Raw genomic sequence first — 18589 nt, forward strand, 5'->3', positions numbered from 1 at the left:
AGGCCTCTCTGAGACCTATGACTGTTGTCAGAGCCCTGGACATAAGCTCAATGCCAGATGATTTGCCGCCATCCCCTTTGGGTACAACATGGTTCCATAAACATTCTAACATTATTAGAGCAGTATTTCAAAGGTGTCCTTCTCTTTGGACCTTTTTCGCCCCATTATTCATGGCTTTGTCCAGATTTCTGGCTCTCTAATGCTGGCAGGTTTTCTCCTAGCAGTTAACAGCACGGCCTTTCTTTGTATTTTGTAGACTATGCTATGTTGGTGTTATGGACCCCATTACACTCCCTAATAGGGCACTGTGGGTGAGGCAGGGGCATTTTCCAGAGGTCTGTAGGTCAGGTGTGGCAGATGCAGGCCATCTGTAGCAAGGCAGTGCATTCTGATGATCATATGTTCCCAGGCTGCTGACAGTGGAAACCCTGGGATGGCACCAGCAAGCTGACTGTTGGTGCTACTCACAATTGCTTTCTGTCTGTGTTGATCCATCACTCTAGTTGATGGCTGGATGCTGCTTAAGGCTAGGGACATGTAACTGCATTTCTATGGGACTATGGAGGGGTGACACATCTGTACACAATACACATTTGCAGAGATGGTGCTGATATTTGCTTAACAGTTTGGTCCCAATTAGCATTGTGTTGTGCTCTATCTTTGAGACTACAGTAATAACAGTATCAACTACAGGTCAGATTGTTCTGGCATAAACATTTGTAATTTCAGACTTCTTACCTTTCAGAGCCATACTGCCACTGCCATACCTGCTGTGATATCACTGTGTAAAAGTCTGTGGGTGCGGATTTCATGGATGTCGACATGTTGGGGCCTTGCCAGACATTTCTGTATGGTTTTCTACAGCTGATCTGCTGGGTGACACCCTGAGTGGGTATAGGACACCCACTTTGACATCCATGCATGTGACCTATGACCCTCCCCAGTTATTTGGCTCACCACATATACCGCCGTGGTATTTGTCAACTAGGGTGGTACTGCATAGTGTGGGTAGGTCAGTACTGGGAATACACTTCCTGCTGTCCCACAGAGTCAGTTGTCTGCTGCTTTCCCAGTAAGCCACCCCATTCCCTTGCATGCTTGCATCAATACCATAGACATGCTATCAGAACATTCTACTCCATTCATTTATTGTTAAGGAGACTGACTTACCTTGTGCCTGAGGCAGTTGTGAGGGTGGTGCTTGAGGGCTGACTATGTCGGATGCACACAGTACATTGCCTATACATGGTAAGGTATAGGTAGTGTGATGTTTGACATCCATTTTACTGTGTGTGTGAGTCAGAGAGAGAGAGAGATCAGTCCCTCGGGCCCTACAGTGTCAGTGTATGTGCTATGCATTGTCTTTTTGTTAAGGACAGGGCATACTGGGCATGCTACTGTCTGCCTACAGGGGCAGGCTCAGGATGTTCCACCTCTGAGTCCCTCTGTGCCTGTGGAGACATTGGCAATGGTGGGGGGGCTGTGTGGCCCTTCCCCATTTTGTTCCTGCTGCAGCTGTTTCTGCAGGATCATATTGTGTAGTATGGCACATGCTATGAACATGTGTACACATGTGGCTGGAGAGTACTGCAAGGCTCCATCAGATATATCAAGGCAGCAGATCCGTGACTTGAGCATCCCAAACACATGCTCTATAATGATCCTGGTTTATGCATGTGCCTCAGTATGGCAATCATGTGTGGATGTGTGTGCATTTCTGATAGGTGTCATCAGCCACGGCTCTAGTGTGTAGCCAGCATCCCACACCAAATGGTCATATGGGATGTCCCCACTGGCAAACGCCTGGTACAGCTGTGACAAATGCCAGATGTGGGAGTTGTGATAACTTCCAGGGCTGCCTCCACACACATCCATGATAATGCCCTGGGCATTGCACATGACCTGGCATTTGATGGAGTGGAACCCCTTGTGGTTTAGGTAGACTCTACCCTGGTCACTGGGTGGTTCTTTGATGTGGATGTGCATGCAGTCTATGATATCCAGTACCTCCGGGTATTCTGCTACATGGTGGAAGAGATGCATATTGCTGGTCCTCTCCTGCTTGGGAAGTAAATGTGCTCAGCGGAATATGGGTGCATGGTATCCAGGAACTGGTGGAGTATCCTGGACGCAGATGATTGTGAGACCACCATGATATCCCCAGTTGGTCTTTGGAAAGTACCCATAGCTAGTATTCTTAAGGCTACACATACCTTGGTATCCACTGGGATGGGCTCCCCTCTGATGGTTCTGGGTCTGAGGTGAGGCTGGCACAGCTCACCAAGTTGCTGAAGTATGCTCCTGTCCACCCTGTAGTGCTCTACTATCTCCAGATAATGTAGCCCCTGGTAGGTTATCCTGGGTCTGAACACTCTTCTCCTCCTCGGTCTGGGTTGCTTGTCAACATTATCCTCCTCATTGCCCTCGGCCTCTTGCACATACTGATAGATCAATGCGACAGCAGCCCCTAACATTTTTTGCTAGTTTTGTCAGTTAAAATTCCCCCATATGTGTACACCTATGGTGCAGATTTTGTGGGAAAAAACAGACTGGAAGGTGTTTGCATAGTTTATAGTGGTGTGCTGCAGATGCTGCCTGTGTGATTGGCTGACTTTGAGAATTCCACCTGCCAGCTATTTTACATGTATTTGAGTGGCTGTATTTTGCTATTTTCCTGTTTTTCCTTCATCCCCTTTCCATCTCCAACCATTTTAAGCCCCAAGGCATGGTGTGCAAACCTGCTGCCTCAATGTAAACAGAGCTGCTATTTCCTTTTTTTTTTTTTTTTTTTAAGTCCCAGTGCACGCTGCACACACCTGTTTAGCTAAGGTATACACATTTTAGCAGAAATGTCCCTCCATGGACGTGAACATGCTCTTCATTTCATGGTGTAAGACATTACAGCCTCAGACACACCCCCTTGCTTAGCTGTGTTTATCTAAACGCAGACCTGGGCAACAGAGCTCCAATGTGCTTACAGCAAGCATGACACGCAACCTTTTTATGTTAGCTGGTCCTCCTGCCTACACTCTCCTGTTCTAGCACCTACAAGGTTAAGTGCAGTGTGTGGACTTAGAATATTTTGTGATACAGTAAATTTCCCCTCATTTGCATACCCCATTGCCTTAGTCCATAGTTAGGGGTCTATATTAGAAGCACAAAAGATGCATTCATCGAACGCTAAAACATCGACACCTATTCATCGATCTACCACATCAGCGAAGGACGGAAATTCCGTAAGATACAATGCCAAATAGATTTCCGGAAGCAACAGTGCCATACAGGTAAGTCAAACCACAGTAAACAAACACGACACAAAACACTATTATAAATGTTTTTGCAGGGGGGCCCCACACCTCCTCTACATATATATATATATATATATATATATATATATATATACCAACTCCAAGACTGCTCTACAGTGAGTAAAAGGATATATTTCCTCATCCCCACAATCACCCTGCTGGCCAGGAAAATCTGTTCGGCGTTGTGTCTTTCGGCATTTCCGTCCTTCACTGTTATGGTAGATTGATATATATGTGTCGATCTTCTGCCATTCAGCAAATGTATCTTTTGTGCTTCTAATATAGACCCCATAGTTAGTGCACTACCCCAGAGCCTTTCCCCTTAACAACCACTGTTCCCTGGTAATGTTTTGATTCTGTATGCCATTGAATATAATGGCAAAATGCAGATTTATCCTAATGTTGAGTTTTTACATTTTTTTTTATTTTCGGCACAATTTCATTTGTGCACCGCTGCCCTATGCTTAAACATCCAAGATCGGCCAAGAAAAAATATTAAATTAAAAAAATTCCCATGCCAATGGCTATATATTTGGCCATTGGTATGACTAAAGTTTATAATACATGCTTTTATTTGTGCTGTCATGCCTTCATTTTGCTATTTGCAGAAATGTGTTCAGTTAGTAAACAAACACATTTCTGCAACTAGCACTGTTCCTGAATGGATGCCCGCCTGCTTCCTGAATCACTAATTCACCTCATTTGCATGGTTTTCACCAGCAAATGAGGTGATTAGCATTCCGCACGGTTTCCATGCAGGAACAGTGTCGGCAGGCTCGTGCATGTCAGATCAGCTATTTCGATTGGCGGCCATATTCTGTGCAGGAGTGGCTACACTGTTCCTGCACAGAATATAATGTTTAATGAATCCTGGGGTATGTTTTAACAGAAAATTCAGGAAGGGAAGAAGTTAACTTCAGTTCAGTTAATTTTGAAAAATAGGTTAAAGATTAAATGGGTTGGTTTAGGCCATAAAAATTTTAATCTTACAGGTTTAATTGTAGCCAGAGACAAAAATGTTTGGAAAAGCAGGACTAGGAATCTTACTGCATTGTCCTTGGGGGTGAACTCATTGCTACCCTGGGAGGGTGGAAGTTTTTGAAATTGTTTTATAGCTTTCAGATGCTGCAACTGATCTTAGCAAAGCTCTGGGCATGTATTGTACAAGAGTCAGGTGACCAGAGGTGACGTCATTCTATAACCAGCACTGAAATGCTTTTCTAGATATTAGTGAAAGATATTCCAGAACTCCCACAGCAGCTTGTTTTTTGGAACCTGACAGGAAAGATTTCTCACAGACACCTCACACCTCATCTTACGTTGCTGTAGTAAGCAATTCAACATGTTTCATCTACCATTGCTTTAGTAAGTAACCAGAGAATAGCAATTCTTTAGATTAGTTAGGAAAATGTAGTGAGATTAGTTAAGCACTGTTTTTCTGTATCTGTGTGAATCTATCCAACTGTGTTATTTTTTTATATCTACTGTGATTGAAACTCTGGTATTTATTGTAACTAGAGATTCAGTATTTTCATATTTTCTTTTTTTATTATTTTTTATTAAATATTTCTAAACCTTTCATTGTGGCTGGTTTTTTAGAGACTACTTTTAACATTTTAAGAGTACTTATGTTTATTTAAGTGACACTCTGGCCACTACTGAAAGCCTTGCTGCATTATTCAAACTCTATCATTTGTATTAGTATTAATTTTACTCAGTATAATTGGGTACTATTTAAAAGAGCCTTAGACTAGATGACTAATGGCAGTATAAATACCTTATAGTCTGGGCAGAAGGCCACAACTGGTAAATCTGTGCCAGACTTTCCCAGGTGTGTGTGTGTGTGCGTGTGTGTGTGTGTGTGTGTGTGTGTGTGTGTGTGTGTGTGTGTGTGTGTGTGTGTGTGTGTGCGTGTGTGCGTGTGTGTGCGTGTGTGTGTGTGTGTGTGTGTGTGTGTGTGTGTGTGTGTGTGTGTGTGTGTGTGTGAAGATCAAATATCCAAGTGTGCCTGTCAGATACTTGGACTACAGACACAGAACTCCAAAGTGGTCAGTAGTGAGGACTGAGGCTCCTAGATTACTGGCCAGGAGTAGGGACTATCACATATTCTCCTAGAGGCCTTCTCTCATTGCTGTTAGTGGTGAGGACTGAGGCTCCTTGATTGCAAGCCTGCAGTAGGGACTGTCACAGTAGAGGTCTGATTGCACCCAGAGACAAAAATGTCTGGGAAAACCAGGGCTAGGAATCTTACTGTATTGTACTTAGTGGTGAGCTAATTGTTACCTTGGAAGGGTGGAAGTTTTGGCAGTTGTTTTATAGCTTTCAGATGCTGCAACAAAGCTTAGCAAAGCTCTGGGTGTGTATTATATAAGGGTCAGGTGACTAGAAGTAGGGAATGATTTTGATAATGCAATACCTTGTGTGCATGCAGTTACGTGCAGTCAGGCTTGGGGACAGACATGTGGGTCTGGTAGCCTGTTGAGTTTATTGAGCTCTTACATTCAGAATCCTACCTTTCCTGAACATAACATTATACTTTCATATGTATGGCAGGTATTACATACTGGAGGGGTTTAAATGCCATTCAGACTGTAGAAACATGCTAAGCTTTTTCTAGTTACAATTAATAATCATCCTGAAAGCAAACTCCATGAAATGATTATGTTTTATACCCAACATGCTGTTACTTGTATACCCCATAGTGCATGGCACAACAATACAGTATATTGTTGCAAAAGTATCACCTTTATTAATTAATAGACATTTATAAATTCATAAACCATTGCAAATAATTTTTATTTGTAGTAACCAAAGTTCAAAAACTGTTCCCAATATGAAGAAACAACACTGGCCATGACTGCTGAATTCCAGAAGTTTACTCCATTGCATAAAAGAGGTTAAGCACTTTCATCCAAACACTATTAGGACTTCATCAGAGCATCACATTACTAAAATCCATTCCTTAAATAACACCCATAAACATCTTAATTAACATAATAAATTGACTAATTATATACTTAGTGCATTTAATACATTTAAAGGAACAAACCTTATAACTGTTAAAAAACATTAAAAAATTACCCTAAAATATGCTTTCATTTTAATAATGCAGAAATACTCACATTGTCATTTATACCTGGATAATTTGTTGCGTCTAAATGCAGTTGCCACTTTAATTCACAAACATCCAGGTGTACATCTGAAACTCTGCCTTGTGCATCCTTAATAAATTGTTGCAATATCAAAAATTTAAAAGCATGTCCTTGACATTTTAAAATGTGCCTAGTCAGTGCATTAGTGACTTTTCCATTTTTAATATCTAACAAATGCTCACTTATTCTGTCGTTAAAACGCCTACTCATCTTTTCAATATAAAATGCCGGGCAGTGTTCACATTTGGCTACATACACCACATTTTTACATAAACAGTTAAAATGTCCCTGAATGTGTATGTTGGACCCTTTTATACATACTTTAATCCCAGTCTCCATAATGTGCTTACAAAGAACACACATCCCATATTTAAAATTCCCTGTTTTTCTATTTGTACTGTTGGATCCTATTTGACTGCCCATCTCCAATATTTTTTTAAAAGACCCCCCCCAAAAACAAATATGAGGACTTTCCTCACCTTGTCCTTAACATTCCTGTCTAACTGCAGTAGCCTCCAGAACACAGAAAGACCAAATTTAAACCCATAAAAGGATGTCTAAATGACAAAGCCTTAAGTGAGCAGACCACTAAGAGTCAGACAAACATCAACATAAATCATACCCCAGTTGAATCTGACTATCAATCAGCACTTATCTTGGAATTTAATGGCTTCAACTCCAAGATAAAAAGCATGATCCTCAATGAGTGGGAAAAATTCATCTCTTTCTTAGATATACCGAACATAAAAGGAAAAACACCAAAATGGTATATAAAAATACGTAGCACAAAAAGTTTTAGAGAACAATCTCACAAAAGATCCTCATCACTACTTGGAGAGGGCATGCCTTAATAACACCTCATATGGAACATTTCATTGTGGGCACTGTAAACAATGTCCCTATATTTCCAACAAAAGAGAAATTTACATTGAAATAAGGGACATTAATATATATAGCACTGGTTCATTCAACTGTGAGTCCCAGGGTGGTTTACCTTGCAATGTGTACAAATGCAGTTCGTATTATGTTGGGAAACAGAAAGAGTATTGAAGAGGATTTATGAACATTTATATGAGATACAAAAAGCAAAGGACACCAATGCATTGTACAAACACACAGAACTGTAAAGAAGCCACATTCTCCTTTTTTGTTTTAGAACAAGTTAAAAAATAAGAGGAGGTCCCTGGGAAGAATGGCTTGAATACAGGGAACTGTATTGGCAAATTTTATTAGAGGCCAACAAATCACCAGGCTTAAATGAATGTATCTCAATTATTCCAGCTCTCAAACTGAGATCAATTCAAGTTTGAAACTCATTAAGTAATTCTATGAACAGTAGAGGGCACTGTTGTCTATGCTTCTGTTTTTTATGTACCTACTACAATTACTGTGCACATAAATACATTTATCAGTTTTTAACCTAACAGCTTCATTATATTGTGGGTTCTAGAAACCTAATTGACTACAATATTTTTAATCAAAACCTCTGCTTTTAAATACTGTAATTATTTTAAAGGAAAGTTTTTTTACATATTTATTAGATGATTTTAAATCACTCACAATTTTATTATAATGAGCTCCTCAGACTGTCACTATTTTCATTGGTTTTAACTTAGATGCTTGAATGTTATTGGTCTTTTTAAATGTATTGGCTTATATAATGCTTAATTAGTTAATTAATTTTGTCTGATGAAGTCTAAGCTACAGGCTGACGAAAACGCATGTACTGGATGTGTAATAGCGTTTACGAACTCTGTGATCTAGTTTTGGACGTTTTATACTTTGAATAAAGTGCGGATTGTGTGCGCTGTCTCTGGATTCCTTTTGTTACCCTTTTATACATACTTTAATCCCAGTCTCCATAATGTGCTTACAAAGAACACACATTCCATATTTAAAATTCCCTGTTTTTCTATTCGTACTGTTGGATCCTATTTGACTGCCCATCTCCAATATTTTTTTAAAAGACCCCCCCCAAAAACAAATATGAGGACTTTCCTCACCTTGTCCTCAACATTCCTGTCTAACTGCAGTAGCCTCCAGTTCTTTTTAATAACATGGGTGACCAACTCCATATCCTGGTTGAAAGTGGTGATGAACATCAGCCCTTCTTCCCTTAAAACATTTTGGTTCTGGTTCATATTTCTAATTTTATTACCTCCTGAAGTACGTAATGTGGTTCCTGTTAGTATATGTTTATAAAAACCTTAAATTTTCTTCATTTTCACTTCCTCTTTTAACAATGCACAAAGTGGTTCGGGATAGCCTCTTTTAATAAATAAACCTGCTATAAATTCTATTTCACCCATGAAATCATAATCGCAACTCACCATTCTGGCAGCCCTTACCAACTAACAGCTGTATACATGTACCTGTGAAATATGGCCCCATGTGTCCCCGCATGTGGCGTGTCAACACCTAGATGAATGGGTTATGGCCCATACACACACCACCCTCCCCATAGCCCTACTATGACAAGCCTGCTGAGGTCATTCAATGTGAAATACACCTTTGGGAGAGTTTTAACTCAGTAATCTTCATGGCGTGTCCCATAACTGCATACCGCTGTAGTGTGATAAACTAGTTAGGTAGGAGTTTTAACCCCAGACTTAGCAACTGTGTGTGTGCGTGTCTGACTGTGTAGAGAGCCATGCTTTTTAGGGTACTCACACTCCCTACAATTCATATACTTAACTTTGGCAAGGCTGCTGATGTTACCCACCTAGAAATACACCTCTGGGAAGGTTGTCACTCAGTAATCTCCATAGCGGATCCTATAACTGTATACTGCTGTAGTGTAATAAAGTAGCTAGGAAGGTGTTCGAATCCCAGACGTGGCAAGTGTGTGTGTCTGTCTGACCCTGTCTGTGTAGAGAGCAAAGCTTTTTAGGGTAGTCACACTCCTTACAATTCATATACTCAACTTTGGCAAGGCTGCTGATGTCACCCACCTAGAAATACACCTCTGGGAAGATCACAGCCCAGAAATCTCTGTAGCGCATGCCATAACTGCACACTGCTGTAGTGTGATTTAGAGCTATGGTAGGGTTCCATCCCCACCAATGGTAGTTCTGAATGTTTTGTGTGTGTGTGTTTCAATGTCTGTGTATGGAGCAATGCATTACAGGCTAGTCACATGCAGTACATTTCAAATGGCCTACTTTGGCAGTCCTGCTGATGTCATTCATTGTGAAATACACCTTTGGGGAAGGTGTTCTCTAGTAATCCTCGTGGTGTGTCCTATAACAGCTCCATGCTGGAGTGTGATATAAACCTCTGCTAGGGGCTCTATACCCACCCATGTTGGTTGTGGATGTTTAGTGTGTGTATCACTGTCTGTGTAGGGAGCAATGCATTTTAGGCTAGTCACACACAGTACATTTCAAATGGCTTACTTTGGCAATCCTGCTGATGTTATTCATTGTGAAATACACCTTTGGGGATGGAGTTCTGTAGTAATCCCCGTGGTGTGTCCTATAACAGCTCAATGCTGTAGTGTGATATACACTTCTGTTAGGGGTTTTATAACCTCACATGTTGGTTGCACATGTTTTGTGTGTGTGTGTCACTGTGTACGGAGCAATGCATTTTAGGCTAGTCACACACAGTACACCACAAATGGCCTACTTTGGCAATCCTGCTGATGTCATTCATTGTGAAATACACCTTTGGGGATGAAGCTCTCTAGTAACCTCCATGGTGCATCCTATAACAGTTCCATGCTGTAGTCTGATGTAGACCTCTGTTAGGGGTTCTATATCCAAACATGTCAACTGTGGATGTTTTGTGTGTGTGTCACTGTCTGTGTAGGGAGCAATGCATTTTAGGCTAGTCACACTTACTACAATTTGAATGTCCTACTTTGGCAATCCTGCTGATGTCATCCAATGTGATATACACCTTTGGGGGAAAAGTACTCCAGTAATCTCCGTGGCGTGTACTAAAACTGCATAGTGCTGTAGTGTAATAAACTAGTTAGGTAGGGGTTCTACTCCCAGATATGACAGGCTTGTGTGTTTGTAACATATATCCTATGTGGAAGTGTTGGTGAGTGTGTGACACCTGTGGCCAATGTGGAGCGGGTTTTGCATATTTCTTATATGGTGGCCCTACTATATATCACAATGTCCACCATACAGGTATAACAAATGTGAAATAGCTGAGAGGCTGGGGTACAAAGCCATACCCATACATGTGACATCAAGGTCGGGTAATCACAGTTAGCAACCCCAGTATTGCCCAGGGCACACTGTCAACCCATGTCCCATACACACATACATGCCTATGCAACAGCCAATATGTGGGTAGTACACTGCATATTGGCCACTGATAGTAACTATGGGGTGATAGCTGTGGGCTACAGATGGCATGGCACCCTGTCCATCTGTCCAATACACACGTATATGCAGACAGTGCAAATTCCCCATGTTCCCCAATAGACACCTGTAACACCTTTGGTGCCATCACATGTGACCCGCAAAGGACATACCATGCCTGACAACATGCCCTGTATTGACAGATGCCACTGACACCAAAGAATGCTGTTAGCATACTATCAATGTAGTTGAAGGGTAAACCTGCTGCCCATTACCAGTTCCTGCCAAAGGTGGCCAAGACTGGCACATCTGATGATAATCTGTGTTCACAACATGGGCCAGACACCCCATTTACAGTTCCACATGTCACTGTACATGCATGTGGGAGGTGTGCACATCCCAGACACTGCCCATGTCATGACTAAGGAACACATACAGGGCAAGCAATGCACAGCATTGGCCACACACAATAGTCACCCAGGTGACTGGATGGGGGATACAATACCCACCTGTGTGGCAAATGCAGACACTATAGCCCTGAGCCACAATGCAGACCATCATCGTGGGGCCTGATGCCATGTTATACCCATCGCCTAGCCTTGTACAGCCATCTGGCACAGTCGACCACCACACACCCATGCAGACATGCACCCATGCATGTCAGTACTGGCATCCTGTGTGTTTGTGTGTGTGCCTTCTGTGAAAAGTTGGGCACCAGACCAACAACTCAACATCATAAAACTCTACTGCCAATCGTTCTATGGACAGTTGTTCAACTGTGGTGACCCTTAACTGGGAAAAGCCAGAAGATGACGACTAGTTACTAACTAAAGTAAAATGTTACTTTTACATAAGTATAGTTTATCAATTGTAATATTAACATTTACGCACACAAGTAAGCACATACGGGTCTACTTCATATGACCTAAATTTCATTTGACTGAAATTCATTTGACTGAGATCAAAACACTAACAGTTCAAAATACTGAAAACTCATTTGACTGAAACTCATAACACTGACACATTAAAGTAAAAGGTATATGCCCTTTTCCCCACTGTAGTGTGATCCTGGAGTTAGTATGTATAGTTGGGGGGGGCATAGCTCCCCACATACTTTATACATTTTAAACCATACACATGGATATTTATAACTGCAGTGAATAATTCTTTGCAGAAAACAATATTTACCTAAGCTATGTAGGGGCTGTGCCCCCCACACCCCCCTAACTATATATATTATCTCCAGGATTGCACTACAGTGAGGAAAAGGGCATATACCTTTTACTTTAATGTGTCAGTGTTATTAGTTTCAATCAAATTAGTTTTCAGTATTTTGAACTGTCAGTGTTTTGGTCCCAGTGAAATGAATTTCAGTCAAATGAAATTTAGGTCATATGAAGTAGACCCAGCACATACATATAAGTGCATTAAAGTTGTATACACAATGTTACAATTATGATGAATAGCATTTAACAGTTGAAAAACTCCAGCAGATTAGTCTTTATAGCTGGACGGCACAGTGGTGCAGTAGTTAGCCCTATCACCTCAAAACAAGAGATTCTCCAATTCAATTCTTGTCTGTTGTGGCTTCTATGTGGAGTCTGCGTGTTCTCCCTGTGTTCATGTGGGTGTCCTCCAGGTGCTCCAGTTTCCTCACACATTCCCAAGACATGCTGCAAGGGGATTGGACATTCTAAATTGGATGTGAGCATGTGTGTGCTTACTGAGGAAGGTTGGGTGCTGGGCTGGCAACTTGATACATTAAAACTCTACTGCCACTTTTTCTACAGACTGATGAACCACCATGATGACCCCTAACAGGCACAGCCAAAAGGAGAGGAAGAAGGCTAGTCGTTATAGCTAGAGAGTCACAAATAATAATTAAACCAAACCATACACAGCCAGCAGAACAAGACCTATAAAATCATTTTGCATATTTTCAACTACTAAAAATGAAAACCTGAAAATAATTTTAAATAGAACATAACAAAAAACTTGTCAAGACAAAAGCTGGTTAATAGAGTCCTGTTTGGTGCAGAGGATTGGGGCATCGGGTGCTAAACTGATGAGTGGTGAGTTTGATTCTAGTTGATGGTGGTATGGAGAACCAATGCTGTTTATCATACAGCAAGGTAAGGATATGATCTCTAGCAGGCTGCAATTGCCCCAGTGTTAGGGGGTATTTTAGTGGGTGAGACTCCCACAGTACCAGGGCAGGGCCAGAGTCTGGTCGTCATTAGCATTCACCTCCTTGCAGTGCTAAAAAAAATGAAATAAATTTGCTCCAGACTAATTCTAATAATCTATTATGAATGCCACGTGCTATGAGTTGTGCCAAGATTATGTTGTAATTTTTTTGTCCAAATTGCCCCTTCAAAGTTTCTATTACCTCCTAACATCTGATTACTATTGATTACTATTCATACTATCTAGGGCCCCCAGAAGTTTCCCATCACTCTTTGGGGGGGGGCGATATTGCCCACATTGAGAAAGAATAGTTGTGTTATATCTTATCATAACTAGACATGTCCTTCTGTTCTATGTTGCAGTATTCTTTACATATGCGCTGTCTTCCACCCTATGACCGGACATCCAGCCAGTATACAAAAGCTTCTAGCCACTGACAGTATGTGGGACATTGTACATATAATCTGACAATGTCAGCCATAAAAGGGAAGTCCGCACATAACATCCTCAGAACTAGGAGGCTCCATGAGGAACATTAGTCTTAAGGAAACAAGTCATCCAAGGAAGGGACAAGATGCAGGGGGAAGGAGGGAATGAAAGAATACTGCAACATAGAAAAGAAGGACATCTATGGTTATGGTAAGATATAACACAACTATTCTATGTCCTTCTGTTTAATTTTGCAGTATTCTTTACATATGGGAGAGTATCAAAGATTAGTAGGAACCTTGGGAGGAGAAAGGAGCAGAGGTAAAATGCTTTGAAATATTTTCCAAAAAGCAGTGGAGAATGGCTTGAACAAACCCTGTCCTAGACCTAGAAATAGTGTCCAACTTGTAGTGCTTGGTAAAGATATGCACAGAAGACCAAGTAGCAACCTTCAAAATAGAGTTAGTATCCAGGCCTTTAAAGAAAGCACCTGAAGAAGCAACAGATCTAGTGCAGTGGGCTCTAACAGGAGCAGCCAGAGACTTAGCATGAAAGAAATAACAAAACTCGGTAGTCTTAGAAATGTAAGAGGAAATTGTTTGTGTAGAAACAGGTAAACCCAGAGCACTGGGATGAAAAAACACAAAAAGCATTTCAGATTTCCTGATAGCTATAGCCTTGTCTAAATAAAATCTAAGTTGCCTATGAACATCCAAAGAATATAGAATCCTTTCAATGAAGGACTGAGGAGAATGGAAAAAGGATGGCAATTGGATAGTCTGGTTAACAGACCTCTCATTTACCACTTTAGGCATAAAGGAAGGGTTGGTGTACAAAGAGACTCTGTCCTTGTTAAAAATCATGAAAGCTGACATGCAATCAAAGCCTGAATCTCCGAAACTCACCTAGCTGAGGTAAAAGCTACCAGAAGCACAGTCTTTCAAGTGCAAAACTTCAGAGAAGCAGAAGCTGCAGGCTCAAAAGGGGCCCCAGTTAGCTTCTCTAGGACATAATTAAGATTCCAAGGTGGTGGTACTGGTTTCCTGGGAGGCTTAATATGTAGGACACTTTTATGGAAAAGTTTTACCTCCAATCTGAAAGCCAAAGGATGTGATAATAGCAGACGAGCAGAAAGATCAGAACAGTGGATTTTCACTGAAGAATATTACAAGCCACTGCTAAGCAGTTCACACAGCTAAGAAAGTACTGTACTGCCCACAGAAAGTGGATCTAGACTTCTTGAAAGGCACCAGATAGAAAATCTTTTCCATTTGGAGGTGTAAGATTTCCTAGTAAATAGGCAAGCAACCAATGACCAAGATATGGGACAAATAATAAGAAAATAAGTAAATATAAAAAATACAAGTTCAGTCCCAGCAAGGCAGCAAAAAATAAAAACTCCAAATATAAATAAAAATAAAGTTTAATCACAAAAGGTAAGCGCTTTCAGGGTTGGTAACCATTTCATCAGACAACAGCACAAAAACACAATACAGTTTAAAAAGCAGTAATAGCCAATGAAAAATGAAGCTTAATTACATATTGTAATATATTATTCCCATCACTGCTTATGAGCTCCTATTAATGGAATTAGATACAAATACCTAACTGAATTTAAATTTTGAATTTCTCTCATTAGGTCATGAAATTTTACTCAAACACCCTTCGAGTTCTTTTGTTTAACATCCAGCACACGTTCATAAATATATTTTAGTGCTTTCTTAATTTTTTCTGATGTAAAATGTCAGACATGTCAAACAGAGTGCCATATAAACCACATCTTTAGAACCACAGAACCAATAATTATGGTTTTTGATGTTGCCAAAATTATGTATGGAACAACACCTGCATCAACAATATAACAACATTGTGAGCAATGCCTCATTTGTACGTACTCATTTTATGTTTAAAATTTCCATTTTTATTTTTTAGAAACATAAGGATATTCTTTCCCCCCCAAGAATAACATTTCGGTACATCTCCCATTATTCTGTCTGTGTTATCATAATAATTAAATACTTTCCAATTATTTCAAATGATGTATTCTTTCCTATTAGTATTATTCTAATATTTTACAACAATATAATAAAAGGTTTGCATGTCATTTTTTAATGGATTGTGTTTTTAAAATTTGTGATATGTTTTGATGGTGGCAATGACATTTAGGCTTTTAAAGATTCCCTGCAGACTACTCTGTCAGAGATACTGGGTGAGCAAATTGGAACTAAGGAATTTTTTTGAACTATGATAAGCGAACTGTATAAAAAGTAGTGAATATAGTAACAAAGATAAACAGCAGGAATTTTGATCTTTAGAAAATTTAGGAGCAAATTACATAGAAAAAATGGGAATTGTGGGAACAATAAATGCAGAGAAGGAACAAGGTTTAAATGAAGGCAGGATTTGAATGAATTATGTAATGTCTGACTGACAATGACTGTATAAATTATTAGTGATATATAATGTTTGTAACTAAAATTATATCAATATGGTTTGTGATGTATAATGTTTACATCTAAAATTATGTCCATATGGTTTGTTTTCATTAATATAAATGTATGATTGCCAGTGTCATAGGTGATGATTTATTAAAGATGTTTCTTGTTCAAAAAAAAACCCATCAGTATGATTTTATGTATATGGGTGTTTGATGTTGATTTCTCATGTTTTGATGAATTCCTTATGTAATTTTTATGACAGTGCTCAACATTAAAGACTTTGCAGTCTACCAAGCATTTGGTTTTCTTTGAACCTGTGAGATAGTCATTCATTCTATGAACTTCTTAAGTTTATGTTGTGGTATCATCTTTGAATAAAGTAGAATGCTGCTCACTGCTAGACTCATACCAGACTGAGACACTTAATATGAAACCAGACTGAGACATTTAATGTGAAAGCTCTATCATGTCTTACTTCATATAGTCCAGGTAAGTATGTCTCAGGTCATTAATGCCCACATGGACTATGATAAAGTCATACTGGTACTTGTGGTTCAATGTCCTGAGGGCATGAGTGATATGGGAGATCCTTGCTTCTAATAGGCAACTGACCATGATTGTGTCATTGTTCAGTCTGGTGAGTGGTGCATCTTTGTCTCTCACAACACAATCTCCAGTGAACAATATATTGGGTCATGTGGTAGTTTGCCTGAAGGGTATACAGGTTGAGACATTGTGAGATCTGGTTGCATGTGTCATTGGGAGTGTTGTCTTTGAAGAGTGTTTGGATAGTTGCTACGGATAGACTCTGCTTGTTCTTGTGGTTTGGGTAGATTGCATTTAAGTGCATATGTTAGTTTATGTGTCTGAACCATAGTAGGTGTAGTATGTAAGTTATTAGCTATCTTTTTGGAGATATAAGTGTCTGTATGTGAGTGCTTTGCCTCCAAAGACATATTCTCAAGTGAGGGAGGGTGGGTGCATTCACACAGACTAGGAGGGGATAAGATGCCCCTGTGGTAATGCTGGTACACACATCTAACACCAGGACCAGTATTAGGGTTTAAAAAGTAAGTGGGCACATGCATTGCCATGACTGCCTGTATGACAGACCCCTGTCCCACTCTCACCATCACCAGAATATGGGAGGGATTTGTCTAGGCTGATGAGACAGGTTCGATAGTCATCTGGTTGGTGGGAAAATGCATATAGAAAAAATAAGTTAAAGTAACTTGTACTAAAGAGGTGGTATTTAAGAGACCTTTAAAGGAGGCTACAACACTGCATATATCTATTATTTACTAGGTCATATAACTATGGGGAGATTCCCCATACTTGTTTAGAGTGTATCTTTCAGACCTCACTTTTCCATCTGAGCTGTTCTACAGCCTATATGCAGATGATCTGAAATTGGGTAAACTTATTACATGTATTACAGATAAGACATGCCTGCAAAACAGCTTGACTAAACTGACCATTTGGGCACAGAAGAATAATAAACTGATAAATACATAAAAAACTAAGCATATGGGATTTGGGAGACATTAACTGAAAGGTGAATATTTAATACAGTACACAGGGATTGAAACTGTAGATTCATTTAAGGACCTGGGTATATGGGTAGATCCAGCACTGAGTTTTTGTAATCGTATCAACCAATTGGTTAATGATAGTTATCAAACTATAGGTTGTATAAAAAGATTTATAAAGTCTAGGAAATCAGAAATGATGAAGTCATTGTTTGTTATTTTTATTAGACCCAAACCTGAGTATGGACTAACAATATGGAACCCTTATAAGAAAGCAAGCATGAGTAAACTGGAAAGAGTACAGCGAAAATATACCAACAGCATCCATGGATGTGAAACTTTAAGTTATAATGAAAGACTAAAATATCTGAAATTGTACAGTCTCTCTTATAGATATCTAAGAGGAGATTTTATTCAAGTATATAGGGCATTTAGAGACAACTACCTCTGGGAATGTTTGGGGTTATTCCAAAATGCTAGAGAATCATCAAACAACCAATGTAGAAGATTCTATAGGGATGAGAATTGTATTAATTGGTTCTCTGACAGAGTAGCTGATGCATGGCACAGACTACCAAATTACATTATAGCAACTACTAGTTTAGATATTTTTAAGAACAGCCTGCACACTTATTATGGGAACAAGTGTTTTGGTATATTGACAGGCTAGAAAAGTATTAATGCCCACGCTTGAAATATTTATATGTATGTATGCATGCATGTATATGTTTCAGGGAAGTTAGTTGATTCCACAGAATGGTGCTTAGGTCAGCAAGAGACTAACTAATAGAAGTATCTAAATGGATACAGGAACAACTATGTTTGACAATGTGTGAAATATTACCATACTTTCTCAGAAGGCATAGTGTGAACTAAGTCTTACAGGTGGGATACCTTTCTTTGAAAATGAACATATGTGATGTTGTAATATTATCAAAAGTCGTTCTCAATAACTTAATTTTCACAAATAAGTACATTCTTTGCTATTGTGATATCTGCTTCAAAATAGTTGGCTAACCAAATTTGTGATATTAAACCTGCATCCACTACTGAGATGAAATGAATTAGATGCAATGCTGAAGGATTCTTCTTGCTAAAGATGAACTTTTAAAGGTGACTGGTAAACTTTATCATATTTACTGTGTTTTTCTTCTATGCTCCCTGGACTTTATTGTTTTTTTTAATAGCTTAGGCACTATTATCTGATACTTATAGTCAGCTGCTAAGAGC

The sequence above is a fragment of the Protopterus annectens genome, chromosome 5.part0 (genome assembly GCF_019279795.1).
Source record: "Protopterus annectens isolate FY-2018-M chromosome 5.part0, PAN1.0, whole genome shotgun sequence".
Taxonomy (NCBI): Eukaryota; Metazoa; Chordata; order Ceratodontiformes; family Protopteridae; genus Protopterus; species Protopterus annectens.